We start from the raw sequence: 14,153 nt of genomic DNA, 5'->3' as shown, positions 1-14,153 counted from the left end.
GCTCGGTGGATCCACGACGCTGGCCGATACACGTCGCTGGATAAGACATTTGTAGTGCCGGCACTGCCCTAGGACGGCATCCCCGAGCTAGTAGGCCGCACATGGGCATTCTCATTTAGTGCAAGGACGGCTGGGTGAAGCCATTCTCTTACTTATTGCCACCTCGTCTGTTGCCGTTGTTACTTGTTATGACCGGCTAGGCCCATGACTCACGTCTGCAGCTCCGTTAACTGTCCGTGGATGGAAGCCGGTAACGTTTTTTTATGCTTTGTTTATTATCAGGGGGGCGCCACCGACTTTTCAAGCGAGCAAGCAGACCTAGGGCCTCCCAAACAACTCTGGGAGTCCTTATCTTAAAGCATACCTATAATGATTGAATAACACTTCATGACTTCGTGAGCCCCGCGCTGTCTCTTATCTGGACACCTTTTGGGCAGGCGAGTTCCCCAGCGTTTTCCATGGGGGCTCCTGTGTATCCAATGGGGCCTCTTTTGGGTCGTCTAGGGCCTTTTTCGACCGATCGGGCCTGTTGTTGACCATACATGGCCCCATAGGGGACGTCCTCTTGAGCTGATGGAACATTCTGGTTCTGGCTGCCCTCTGAGGCCTCCTGTCGGCGAAGTGGGGCCTCCGGATACTGCAAGGGGAGCAAAGGTATATATTGGCCCCTTGATGCATGGCAAGAGCCCTGGAAGCGTCACCCTCGCTTATCGCAGGCGCAGTATCCGGCCGCTCGCGCCGCCGGCTTCCACCGTCGTTTGGCGGAGACCCCTGACGTGTTTGTGTGCAGGTACCAAAGATGGAGTCAGCTGGAGCGTCGGCCACTGGTCGCGCCGTCCCGCTGACTTTCGGAGCGCATCTGTGCGTCTGTCTCTGTGTATGTGTGTGTTCGTGTGAGCGCTGACGGAAGCCAGATGCCTGAAGTTGTATTGTTGTTTCGTCTTGTTACGTGACGTGTAAACTTCATCAAGGGTTGTTTCCGGTCTCGAGCGATTGTTCGAAAATCGCAAATGTTCATGGAGTGACGGGCGTTACACGACATAAATAGCTGAGCGAGACGGGCGGTTTGATGGGCGGTTGGCGAGCAGGTGCGCCTGGTTTGTCGGCGGCGCGCCGGCCTGGGACCGGTGAGCGTGGCGGTCGGCGTGGAGACGATGACGGCCTGCGCCGTCACCTGGCCGCACCCAGACAACACTGCTGACTCAGCGCCGCTCCACGCCGCGCGCACGGCGGCGGGCATGCGGCGCTGACATCGGCGCCCGCGCACCGTTTTTACCGTGACCTCGCCCGGATGCGGCGGCGGCGCGCGCTCGCCGTTTTGGCGGGAGCCGATTTGGCGCGCGCTGCCGGCCGGCCGGCGCGGGTGCACGGCCGGCCATGACCTGGGTCCGGTGACGTCATCGCATGCATAATCTCTGCGGCGAGCGGCGTCCGCCGGCCGCCGTGGCCGGATGTAAGAAGGTGAGTGTCGAGATTAGGGGCTGCTCTCTCGGCTAATGGGTCGGCCGGTGTAGCACAAAACAGGTGCCGAGTTTGAATGGTGGGGCCTCGCACATAAATTGACAGCCCCTTACACATACAATCGCGTGTAAAGCCGTTGTTTTTTTATGGAGTGAGAGACAAGCTACGAAGTGCATTGTTTTTACGGCTTGAACTACGACAGGCTTGGGTATTTATGGAATGATTTGCATACAGATCGGTGACTGAAGACAGCCCTTTGTCTCCGACACACATGTCACGCAATAAACAAACACCGCAAACTCACTCAAAGCCAACAAACGTAACGGCCTGTCCCGTGCAGAGCAAAACATGATCACCTCAGTCTGCTAGCGTGCCAAGCCGGTGTTCAGCTATTTCTGCGTGCTTTGCACCGTCATGGAGCCGGGGAGGTGCGATCGGTTCCGTTAGAACCACGCCCACCGAGCGGCGACGATATACGTGGGAGGGGCGGCTTGGTGCTGGAGCGCCGTGCAGCCAGACGTGCGCACCCATATATCCCGCCAAACAATGCAGTAATAAGCGTGACCAACCGAAATACAATGGCAGACGTCAGCAACGTCTGTACAGTGGAACCACGAGCGTGTTCTCAACAGTCCAACTGCAAAAGTCCGGGAAGTGTGCGCCCTGTGATGCTCTCGTGCGTGGGGGGGGGGGCGTGTGTACGTCTCGTGCGTGGGGGGCGTACGTGCGTCTCGTGCGTGGGGGGGGGGGGGCGTGCGTGCGTCTCGTGCGTGGGGGGGGGGGCGTGCGTGCGTCTCGGGCGTGGGGGGGGGGGGCGTGTGTACGTCTCGTGCGTGGGCGTGCATTATGCCTTCCCGTCCAGGGTTGCAGGCTTTCGAGTGTCTCATATCACCAACTTAGCACCTAAAGCCGACAGCCATATCGCAAAATTGTCTAAGGGCAATACTCATTTGGGGGGGGGGGGGGGAGACATGCTACAACAAATATCGAAGACACTGCAATTGAAGTTGGAAGGTGAAACCCGTTCAGTATCGGAACCGGTGCAATTCGCTTTGTTTTCTGGCAAATACCTAGCCGCGAGTACCGAGTAAACCAGTAAACGCATGAAGAGTGGTAACGGTGATAACTACCGAGCCTTTTAGACAACACGAACAAACTTATTTCGAAGGGTGCTGTAATAGTATCAACTGAAATAGGATGCGGCAGCCGCGCTGGTCTCCGTCCTCTGCCAGCGGGCATACGCTACCTGGCCCCCAGGCGCATTGTCAAGTGGCCTGAGTCATGGTGCGAAGCACTTTGCCACTGGCGGGACCACAGTTCGGCTGACTTCGACGGGGAAAGTGCGCACGCAGCCAGTCATTGCTTAATGAGGTCACTGATCTCTTAATCTTTACCCCGAGGAGAATGCAGCGATCAACATGGAGGTCGCTGCATCCTCAGTCTGTGCCTCGCGCGGTCGAAAGTTGCTGCATCCATACAGCGATCGGATGGGGAAGATGTAATGGGCATCGAATAGTTGAGCATGTATCTTGATTTATAGCTGCATTTACTCAAAGAACCGGGAATAGTCGCGCACGGACGTACGTGCTAAATGAATCAGCTCTGTGTCAGATCGAGTTGCTAGAGATTTAACTGACGCAGAGAGGAGTATTCGGGGATTTACAAGTGGTGACAACAACTCGGAAAATCCTGCCCGGTTGCGAATCCCGGTAGAGTTGTGTCCCGCGGGCATTTATATGATGTCAGTAGCCGCCATCGCTTCATAAAAGGGTGCCCGACGACATGTGCCCCTCTTCTGTTATATAAAAACAGCATTGCAAACAACATGGTATGTGTTGAATCTGTTACGTTTACGTGTCTATCGCGAATTTGTAATTGCAGACATTAAATCACCTACACATCGGTGCATGCAATGTACTTCGAAGGAGGGGGGCGAAGGCAAGTGCCAACGGGATCGATTACTGAGTACATCTCGTCTGATTATAGCTGGGTTTGAGGCGCCTCGATTGTCAGTTTGAGTCCAAATACACCTCCTCTAACGAATGCTGTGTGAGGCACTGAAGCCACTAAACGACATGTGCTCTGTCATATGATTGCTTGCATGTCGAATGTGTTCTGCAGTTGATAAAGGTAGGATTGTTGGAAAATATTTGGAATTGTGCTGGTTGTTTGGAATAACCAACTCATTCAGAGCGTAATTAATTAATTTGAGCCACGACCACGTCCGGCCATTGCCCTGGACAAAAATTCCCACTAGCGCCACCTATAATGACACACAAGGTTTGCCGCCCGGCGTTGTACGCTCTCCTGTCCTCACCCTGGTAAAAGAAATCGGGCGCTTGAGAAATCGTGATATATTAAGCCATGAGACGTTTGGGTCAGCTGTGCGATTCTATCCTTACGAACCCGTACTTATCACACATGTCAACAGAACGAAATCCTCGCACCATACCACTTCTGGCTCTATAAAAAAGTTATAGAGCATGAGATCACCCGGATTAGCGCCGGTTGCGATATCCAATTTTAACTCAAAGGTGTTGCGAACAGTACAAGCAATGTCTAAAAGTTGACAAGAAAAGGTGACACAGCCTGGCAAAACCGGGCCTTTTCAAATGCTGCATCTATCACTTCGGTGCATAAACGTAGGGAAGTACAGTGGCAAAAGTTTGACAGGGTGATAAGCCATGTATTTTTATGCCGCACATGCGCTATGATTTGGGCTCCCGGTTCCAAAGGCGTTTCGTCTGTTTATCAGAGAAAGGAAAAGGGCGTAAATCCGGCCATTTAGTACGGCGTCGAGATATCATCCCGAACAGCAAGCTGATTGGGTCCCACAAATTTCAAATGTTCCTTCCAGGTCCGCATCCACCACCGCTTAGTGCGCGTTCCTAAACGCAGTCAAGCGTTTGTTAATTCGAAGTAGACTGAAAAAAGCGACTGTGACATGAGCTGGATCCATTTGATCAATGAACGAACGCGCAACGCACTGCCGCTGGGTCGATTCCCCTTCGAAAATCACTGGATTGGTCTCTTGAAATCAAGTGAACCTTTTCCGGTGGTTTTGCTTTGAGGAGGAAGGGGAGGGCTCCGACCATCAGGACTCTTCTGAACCTTGTGCCTCCCCCCCCCCCCCCCCTGATATCAAGGCTTTGGCTGGGCCTCTGCAGTGAATCGCATCGGGAACGGATTGAATATGATTTGGGCTTTCGTCCTCGTCTGATGTACTTTTCATATCGGACAGCAAGCAATGGGTGATGCCTCAAACCTGATTTTATAAAATTCCCTTGAAGCTGATAAAGTATGCGTCAGTTAAGTTCGCGACACACTCGTATTCGATCTTGGAAGCGTCGAGTACCGATTCCGCTTAACATGAGCTTAAAGTAAAACACAACCCACTGATAATGAAAATTAGGTCCATCCTGCTTTTTCTCAAACAGGATGAATTCCGGGGGCCAAATGACCAAGTCAAGCACACCGAACCGCCGCTGTATGGCACTAATGTCTTTAATAATATCTCATCTGAAAGCAAGTCATCAGTTACTGCCTCTGATATTAAGGATTCAAATTTTAAAGGTCGATTATAGTGTTTTACAGGTCAAGAAGTAAGTTTTCAAGGTCCAGGTAAAGAGGAGAGTTATATTGCGATCGCATGGGACAAATTTGCACAAATAATGCATCATTAGAAAACCCGTCGTCGATTCGAACCTGACTTTCAAAAAAATACCAGAGTCAAAGTCAAAACCCAAGTTCAAATTCAAGGCCAAAGAGCGATGTAGCACCGCACTGTCGCTGTATAGGGCCTTATCTGCACAAATTAAGCATGATTAGAAAGCCCGTTGTAGATTCCAGCCCAGGATATCAAAGTCAATATTGAAGGTCATCTGTAGCGATAAAAGTGGTAGTGGTAGCGGCATAGCGGAAAATTCGTGGTCTTTTACAAAGTCAGTCAAAACCCAAGGTCAAATTCGAAGTGAAAGGATGGGGCGGCGCTGCGCTGCCGCTGTATTGGACTGACCTGTGCAAATGAGGCATCACTGGAAAACCCGTGTTCGATTCCAGCCTGCAAAGAAGTATATTTTCTCCTGCAAGAAGATTGTTAAAATATCAGTGGGGCGCTGACCCCTCCTGTCCGACAAGAGAGGGAGACGTGGGACATGTGGGAGCCAGAAAACGTCAAAGCGGGGCGTGTGAGAAACCCGACCAACCCCGCCAGTGGGCTTGACGAGCAAGTGAGACCTTTCCACCTTTGGCCGATTGGTTTAAAGCAACGCTGAAACCCCCCTAGAGAGTTTGAATCCAAATGTGATTTTTGTTCCGGTTACCTCCATGCGACACAACAATGCTCAGAGTAGATTTATGGGATCTAAGATGAAGCCGACCGCTCTGACCATACCCGCTCGTAACTTGACACTGCCATTTTTTCTGGGGGCGGGGGAGGCAATGGTGAATGCTGCAGTGCATGTTAGGATGTGGCATCTGAGGCGAAGGCTGCGGTCTTGGAAACGACGCAGACTCTCAAGGCTTTTACGGATTAAAAGGGAAGATCGTAAGGTACAGAAATGACAGGCGACGTGGTAACCACCTTCAGGTACGCTGGAGTGGGCCAGAGCGCCCGCAACGTAACGTCGGGGCAAAACATCTGTCAATGTCCAAGAGCACTCGCGAAAGCATCAAATGCTCCTGGCACAGATCCACAGCAAGCATCTGATTTGTAACGTTTTTCCGACTCGCGACGGTGATACACACAACACTGAATCACCAGAACACAAATCCGTCACCCGGCCCTTTGTGCGTTTCATTTTTAAACACAATTCATTACCGAAACACATAAATAAAACAACAATATTTTAGTCATCCCTAAGCAATCACTACGCAATATTGAGCTTTCGTGTTTGCCGTTCACGACTCCAAAACGCTCGAGGAATCTTCAGCATGGATTAGCATTTATTGCAATATGGTATACAAGACGATACCGCGTCCGTGAAATCGGGATATAAAGCAAGGTATTCGGCAAGGGAAGACTGGATTCCACCCATATCTATGGTCCCACCGGCGAAGATATTTCGCTGACGTCACTCAGCGGCTTACTCAGAATATGCGCAAATCACTTGGTGACTTTCCCCTAATATGTAGAGCCTTGACAAAGCCATTGAAAAGGTGCCAAAAAGTGCCCGAAAAGCGCGACCGGTAAGTTGTGGAGTGGATGTTACGGTAAATTTGGTTGTTTATAGAAATTTTTGACGCAGTATGACAGAAGTAATAGGACGTTTTTAAACAGGTGTTGCTGACATCCGTTTGTATGCATGCCCGTTACCACAGATCCATAGACCAGTCTGTCAAAAGCGTGCAACGAACTCGGGCCAGATTAAATTGCTCTGTATTTTCTTATTAAAATTGCCAGACAATTTTTTCTGGAAGTAATCCCAGCAACATCACATAACTCCTTGACACATCGTCCATCCGATATTCTTATCCAATGTATCTGAGATACATTGGCTAAGAATATCACAATTTATTTCCATTTACTCTGAAATTGGTGGTGACAGTCAGAATGTCAAAATTATTTCCATTTGGGCAGAATCAAGCTCAAATCTATTGCTGGCAGCACCTATTTGCTATATCTGTTACCATGTCCCTTAGCATCCCATGTTGGGAGGGAACTGGCAATGTATTCTCAGTCAGTGTATGCAGTTAAGTTTCAGATACATGTGTACATATATCTATAATATGTTTATATATGTAATGTACAATATTCCCAGGCATAAGTTAATGCCTGCTAATGCCAGAAATTACCTTCATCACAGGATTTGGAGTTCCTATGGACTTGTCATAATTGCATTGCAAAAATGTCTAATGCACTGACTGTCCCTTTGCATGCATTTGCTGTTATCTCTCTGAATGATGTTCTTAATACAGAAATCACTGTTGTATGGTGTTACAGAAGAATGGGAACCTTCATGAGATACCAAGATGCCTTACACTGAGAGCTACATCAAAGAAAAGCTTACAAGCGGACTTGAGGCATTACATGTGGTGAGTAGGATTGCTCTTAATCATTATAACTACACTGTCTGTGGCCATCATTTTAAGCATAATTAGGCAAGTTTGTGTTGGCAGCAGCATCTGCTGGAGACATACACTGAGGTTTGGGTGCCCATATCTGCAAGAATTGTGTGAAGCACAGTGATTTGGCCAAAGACTTGCTTGCAGAACTACATACCAATTTCCAAAGAAAGAAGACTTCTGCTATTAAAAGCCCGACCAGCGGAATGACGTGCCTGACCTGGCGTGTATCAGCTGCGCCCGGAGGTTGGACGCCAGGTGGTTGGAGGTCGTTCGTCGCTGCTCACTTTATCCACTGGTCGGCTTTGGGGAGCGGGAGTCCAGCGCATCTGAAAACCAAAGCTTAGTTGCCAGTTGTCTGTCCACGCCCCCAGGGAGATGTCCGTGTTGAGGACGTGACGGTGGCGAAACCGGGAGCTGAGTGAGAGCCGTGCCACTTTCCCGTCACGTTGAGTGCACTGGATGTATAACATCGGATGTATCTTGTCATGTGGGTGGCTCCATTTGTCAGTCCGCCGTCGTACCGGGCGTTAGACTGAGTGGGAGCGGAACATTTGCGTTGCGAAGGGGTAAACCTTTCCCCTGCCCTCCCTTAGATGTGGTGCAGGCTCCTCTGGAGCCAAAGGCCCTATGGGCCCATTGCTTGTTGTCAGTTCATTAAAAAGTGGGCTCCTGATGCATAAAGATAGAATCCAGAGCCTAAAAGAGCTTCCGAAGCCAAAAGCAGGACCCCTGTGGTGACGAATGGGGTCCTTTGAAGCCATCTTATGACCCGGTCTTGCCTCCCCCCCCCCTGCACCAAATTTTGAAGATGCCAGTGCAGTGGGATGCGCCACTGCCTTGCGCCCAATAATAGAATCCGCAATAATCCGCATCGGAAGTTGCGGAGGCCGCCGGAAGTTTCGACTGCCGCGCGTCTACCAATACGGCGGATGTGAGGCAGATATGGGCCCCGTGACTTGCCGATCTCATCTGCCGACACTGCGCATATGGTGTAAATGGCGGCACGTGAGAGCGCATGGTAACGGGTCTCGTCCCAGTTGTCCAAACATGGAGACCGTTCTGGCTAGTCTGGCGGTGGTGAAATGAAATATTCAGTGGTTTATTTCACTGAGCCTGCACTCAATAAGCGCATTCAAGGATGCCCTTTCGTACAGTGTTGCGAATTCGAAAGATTTCCTGGTAGCGGAGTACACATTTTCTATAATGGAGTACAAAATTATCCAAGTGCTGCGGGCCATTACAGCTTTATTTTCGTTATCTTTGAGAGATAGTAGGACAGTGGGTGGCACTCAACATAAGCGCCACTTTTCATATACAGGAAGTCATGTAAAAGCACTTTAAATGAAAGGAAACATCAGTATCAAACATGAGACACTGTAACAACACTAGTCTCATACTCTGTACTATAAAACACATGTGCATATTACTTTGGTTTGCAATTTAGGAAAGGCTCAGTGTATACACCCTCCAAAACAGAGGGTAATTACGCATCGGGCTTATACACCTTCCAAAACGGGAGGGTGGGTACGATACGCACAGCCAGACAAAAATGGTACGCAACAAATGCGAATGAACATGCCACAGACGGCCACCTACTCATAGTTCACCACGATCATGCTACTCACGCTTCACCACGGTCACGCTACTCACGCTCCACCAGCTAACTGGTTTTAAAAAACAGCTAAGCATTCAGTGCCCTCCACCTTTCCACTCCCGGTCAACACGCGAGGCACTGCACGTCCCACCCGAACAGTAGAGACAGGCGGCACTCTTACCGATTTACCGAGCCAACGCAAGTACAATGCCTGACAGACCCGTGCAGGCCGGCCAAAAGGGTTTGAAGTCAGTCGCTCCGCTGACGCCGGCGGATAATGCAAGGTATTTATGGATTTTGATGCGCTTTGACCGATATCATTGCGAAATATGATAATTTATGTTAGCAATTAATTGATGTTTTTGTCCTAATAAACCCCTCTCCTTAATTTGGCGGACCAAAGTGATGGGTTCATGTTACTCTGGTGTCCTGGTGTTTTTGCCGGAGTAAGATGACTGTCTCCGAACAGTTTTTGGCTATTTATAGCAACGTTTTTCGACTTAGAAGGGCATTTTTGTAAAGGCTGAATTACCAGCTTCAATTTCACACCCGTAAGTGACAAATTGAACTTGGTTTAAATCCACAGCTGCCGTAACATTTTTATTCTCCGGATGCCAGGAAGTGGCCAAAAATCCAACCGCATGACGGTTCTGGATGAGTACAAATAAGTCTTTCTTCATAATCGTGATGCCCATCTCTATACAGCTTCCTCCAAATGTTTACAAATCTGTTCAAGGCATGAGCGCGAGCAGAATATTTATGCTCTTGACAAATCAGTCACGAGGAGGCGAATCATTAAAACCAATTGCAGAGTTTTGCTATGTTCAACCTCCAACCTGAGCTGGGAGGCGGGCGCAAGCCACTGAATAGTTGAGACGTTTCCCACGCTGAATTGCGAGTGATTCTCTTACTTGCATTGCCATGACACAGTGGTGGCGCGTGGGTAGGCGGCCGTCTGCGGTAGGTGCTTGGGCGTGCGGTTTTCTATGAATGTTCGTTGCATCCTTGGCAATTAATGCGGTTCGTCGTCAATGGTAGGTTAAGTCATGTTCAAGTTTGAGTGGGTCTGCGTAGGGTATAGGAAGTGATCTGATCTACAGACCTAACGCTGATCTACAGACCGGTGCGATTTTGGTACTCCTTTCTTATTTCCCGGTATTGTTCAAAGGCGATTCCATCCAACATTCACGCGCTTTATTTTTCACATCTCCATGCATGGCTTATCTTATACCTACCTGGCAACGCGGGCTGCTTGCTTTTGGGCATCTTAGTTTGGTGGGTGCAAGATTTGTGCTCTTGCAGATATCAATACATGGCCCCTGATGGAAGCCGCAAGTCTCAAGCTGTTGCACCCTCTGGTTTTATTTTGTCTCGACACAAAGAGGTAAAATGAGTTTTTCCAAAAGCTGTTCTTGTTGCATCATGATGGAGTACAATGTATTTCATTTTACCTAGTCACAATCCTGGAGTACAAAGCTCCTGGTATACATTGTACCAGGAAAACGTCAAGTTTTCCAACACTGCTTTCGTATCTTACAAAGTGGTTCTGATTTCGCAGATGTTGCGTGAGGTCGAATCTTTTAAAGGCTGCAGTCAGAATGACAGATGCTGTTATGCACGGCGAATGGGAAGACGCCGTTTGCATGGCTCACCGGTAGTCGGTGACGCGACCCATATGCCGTTTGTTTGGATGTGGGCTGCCACGAGCTCTGCGATGAGAGGCGATGGTGCGTGGCCACCGCAACAGATTGGCGTTAGTCAGCAGTTTGACGCGTCCTGCTTCCGGCCAGCCAGCAGCTGCGTCAACACCCGAGCGATGGGCTACCCCGCATTGTTGTCGCATTGCAGCGTGCGGGCTTGCCTATGAGATCAACGCGGAGTGCTCTCGGTTACAGGACGCCCCACTGCCGGGAAGTCCAGTGACCGAAAATAGCAGGCGCTGATAGGGGAGCATGTCTTGCGAAAGAACAAATCACATGCAGAAACGGCCGAAATAGAATACGGACATCGTCTTGACGATGCTTACGTCGGCCCGGCACGGCCACGTATCGAGTTCCTCCCATTGCCTAGTCGGGCGCTGCTTCGGCTGAATTCCCGCCTGGCTGGCTGCGCAGCAGTCCGTCCTCTGGCAGGGCTGACCGCTTCGCCTGTCCCGCTGGCGAGCGCCGAGTGAGCTCTGGCGGTGGTTTTCCCCGACACCGTCCGCTCGAGCTCCAGCATCCGCCGGCCGGGGTGGCCCGCGCCCGGTCCGTCTCGGTGCCGTCGCTGCGGGCGTCCCGGACGTGGCCCTCCAGTAGCTGGTGTCGATGTCACACTGCCGACGCTGCGATGATGGGTGTCTGACACACTGGCGGCGTCGGCGGCCCGGCGCGTGGGGGCGGCCCGCCGGTGGCCGGGCGCGCGCGTGACCGTGCCCGGTCCGGCCGACAGGAAATGATGTCGAGCCCTCCGACGGCCCGGCGCCGTGACGTGTCGACGCCTGGCTGTCCGCCGATGCTGACTGGCAGCGAACTCGGGTCTGGGCGTGGCTTTCGTTGGTTCCCGTGGCTCTTTTGAAAAAGAACGAGAAGAAAATCGTGCTTCAGGTTTTCTGTCGGCGCTGATTTTATTTACTTTGCTGTTTTTTGCCATCTCTGTGGTCTAGGGGAAAGATGCTGGGCTCGTAATCCAGCGGCACTGAGTAGGAGTCCCAGAGCTGGGGCATTGCTTGGCTCGACTAAAATCGAAAGGTCACCTGGAAACTGGCCAATGATGGTGAACCCTCACCTGGGGCGGCCGTGTCGCGGCATTGTGCGGTACGTAAAGCCCTCCACACTCCTGTCTGGCGCAAGGGCGGAGGCGAAATCAATCGTTGAACTGAACGGTACGACTTGGGTGGTGCGCTCAGGGTACACGCAATGAGCTGTGCTGAGCAGGTACTCTGAACCCAAAGTCACTCATACAAACCATTCGGAATCAATTAAGATAAAAATGTTTGTTCTGTCTTCGCCGGTTGCTTCGCCGGCGGGGAGAGGGGGGTTGAGGGTTGGGGTCTGGGGATGAGGGTTAGGCTTGGACTCAGGCTTGGACTTGGGCTTGAGCTTGGGGGTGGGAGGTGGGGAAGGTCAGGGGCATGACTCACTGGAGCTTGGCTGGTCCCCATAACGACGTTCCCACTGTTTTAGCGGTTCTTTTCATCCATGCTATCTATTAGCTGCACCACATACATCAAGTCCTATGGATGGTTTTTCTCAGCGCCATTTATGCCATTGGTGTAATCGACGTCACAAAGACGGAAAGCGATGCGTACCCTGCAATTATTGCATGGGTTTTATAACAGATGACGCATGGCCTTCCTTTGGATACCTGCCAAGCTGTCTCGGTCGTCTCACAGAATTCGAGACCCTCAATTTGTCAAAATATGTCTCTGTAGTCAAGAAGACGTTATCCCATGCTTTGTTCCATCGTTCGGGTGCTGTGAAATACTCATCATCGGCACATATAACTAGTCTTACATCAGCACATATAACTAGCCTCTCAGTCGTCATGTGGTTGTACTGGCTTCCCATATATTGACTTTTTGCCTTCTTCAAGGCCTTGTATTACGCACTTTTGTGATGCCACATTTTGTTACCTCAGTAGTGGATGTTCAGCTACGGAATACGGGGCCTAAGCAGCTGTTGTCGATTCGAGCGTGCTTCTGGTCGCCATTTTGGGCGTTTTAGGGACCTCTCGATATTGGAAGTATTCCGCAATAAACATGACTTGGTATGCGCGATCACGTCAAGCCCGCAATACGGGACGAGTCTGCGGGAATAAGACATGGTTCATGTTTATGGGTAGGTTTTGGGACGGATGATAAATGCAATGTCGCCCTCCAAACTGCGGATCAGACGGGACAATGCGAGGGAGAAAGAGCTCGTCGCCTTTGCCGCTCAGGTTCAAGAGGGAGGGTTGAACATAAGATCAAGGACCATTTAATGCCACTCCTGTGCGGCTGGCTACTTCCAGCCTGAGCGATGCCACTTAAGTTGACAGGTTTGGCCAGGACCCTTTCCGTGCGTCACATCAGTATCTCAAGATTTTAGGCAGCTTGTGTGTTGTCGAAAACATGGCATTTATTGCGCGGAAGAATAGCCGTTAAAAAATATGCAACGGCTACTTGTAATTTTTTCAACGCCACAGTTCAAACACGTTTTACATCATTAGGATGTGGAAGAGTGGCGAGCACATATGCAAAAGAAAGTTACCTAGCGACAAGAGCTACGTGGCTACCTGGATGGGCTTGGGAAAAGTTCATGCAAACATTGCGGAGAATGACTGAGTCATAAATCCCCATCATATAAAATGTAGCATGGTTCATTTAGGATAGAGTACGACCGATAAGCGACTGCAGTTGTAACTGATACTGAGAGTGCATAAGTACGAACCTACATAAATTATCGCTTTGAAATCGTTTACTTGTCTCGTGATAGTCTTCCATGCTTCACACCTCATCAACATTTGTTGGAACTTCAGCAATGCATGGTGGCTGACATGAATATCAAAAAGACGGTAACGCTACCAAACGCAGATATGGCACGTGAGGGCCAGAGTCAAGCTGTTCCAACTTTGGTAGGGGCAATTTGTAGGGGAAATTTCGTGTCATTAAGTCCATTTGCATCCAGCACAACCCATTTTATCGAACAGCCAAATGCAGAAAAATTTAGTGACGGAGGAGGATATCAGCTTTTGCCTCAAGTTTCACATGATCCTTGAACAGCATCATGCTGTTGTCAACTATGAATTTTGTGCGCAAATATCAAATATGGTATGCAAATTTATTGAGCTTTTACTCTGTCATCAGCCGAAGAGCATCCCTGGCATTCAGTCAATATAAAGATAATGGTGCAAAGCAGGAAAAGGGTGTCCAGGAAAGACGTTAGGGTAGTCGCCTTCCTCGACTCCTACGGAGTGTAGAAAGCAGTCAACTTTGCATCGATACACCAGCTGAAGCGGTGTGCTGAAACACGAAGCAGGCCAGCGGTGGATAGTCCAGTTTTGCTCGTCTAAT

This window comes from Pollicipes pollicipes, unplaced genomic scaffold, assembly GCF_011947565.3.
Source record: "Pollicipes pollicipes isolate AB1234 unplaced genomic scaffold, Ppol_2.1 Scaffold_7231;HRSCAF=8579_pilon_pilon_pilon, whole genome shotgun sequence".
NCBI lineage: Eukaryota > Metazoa > Arthropoda > Thecostraca > Pollicipedomorpha > Pollicipedidae > Pollicipes > Pollicipes pollicipes.
The sequence above is the reverse complement of the archived record's forward strand: the minus strand, read 5'-3'. Positions refer to the sequence as shown.